Below are 665 nucleotides of genomic sequence, written 5' to 3'. Positions count from 1 at the left end.
ATTGTTCCCTTATACCTACACGTACGTTCTTTATAGGTACACTATAATTACAGAAACGTACAATGTAAATTCAGTATACTTACGTAGTTCTTTGCGGGTTGTAATCTAAAGCGTTACCTTATAAATGGTTCAGTTGAGTGAAAGCAATAGACACAGCTGCAGTCCAAAGTTTATATACACCTAGCAGTATTTGCAAAATGTTAATAATTAAAGCAATAAGAGTGTAGAGGGGTAGAATCATAAAAAATGCAATTTCTGCTCTGATGAAGCAGTTTATTCTGCAAGGTGTATGTAAACTTTTGACTACATCTGCATCACCTAAGAGGTGAATTACCTCAATCATCAGGGCAACATCGTAGTTGAATGCTGGGAGATGTTCCTTCAGATTTCCTACAAACACCAGAATTCCTGACCACACCATCTTGAAAAAATCAGCATATGCTGTTTAGGAATGTTTTGAAGCATGGCTGCTGGTTTAAGCTGGTCCTGAGCTGGTCATGAGCTGGTTTAATCTGGTCCTAAGGCTGGTCCTGAGCAGGAGCTAGTTGCTTAGGTCCAGATTAGGACCAGCACATGACCCGCTAAGGACCATCTTAAACCAGCTCAAACCAGCAGCCGTGCTTCAAAACATACCTAACCAGCATATGCTGGATTTTTCAACAGGG

The sequence above is a fragment of the Sinocyclocheilus rhinocerous genome, unplaced genomic scaffold (genome assembly GCF_001515625.1).
Source record: "Sinocyclocheilus rhinocerous isolate Xijiao unplaced genomic scaffold, SAMN03320098_v1.1 scaffold1987, whole genome shotgun sequence".
NCBI classification, from domain to species: domain Eukaryota; kingdom Metazoa; phylum Chordata; class Actinopteri; order Cypriniformes; family Cyprinidae; genus Sinocyclocheilus; species Sinocyclocheilus rhinocerous.
This window is presented reverse-complemented; position numbering follows the sequence as displayed.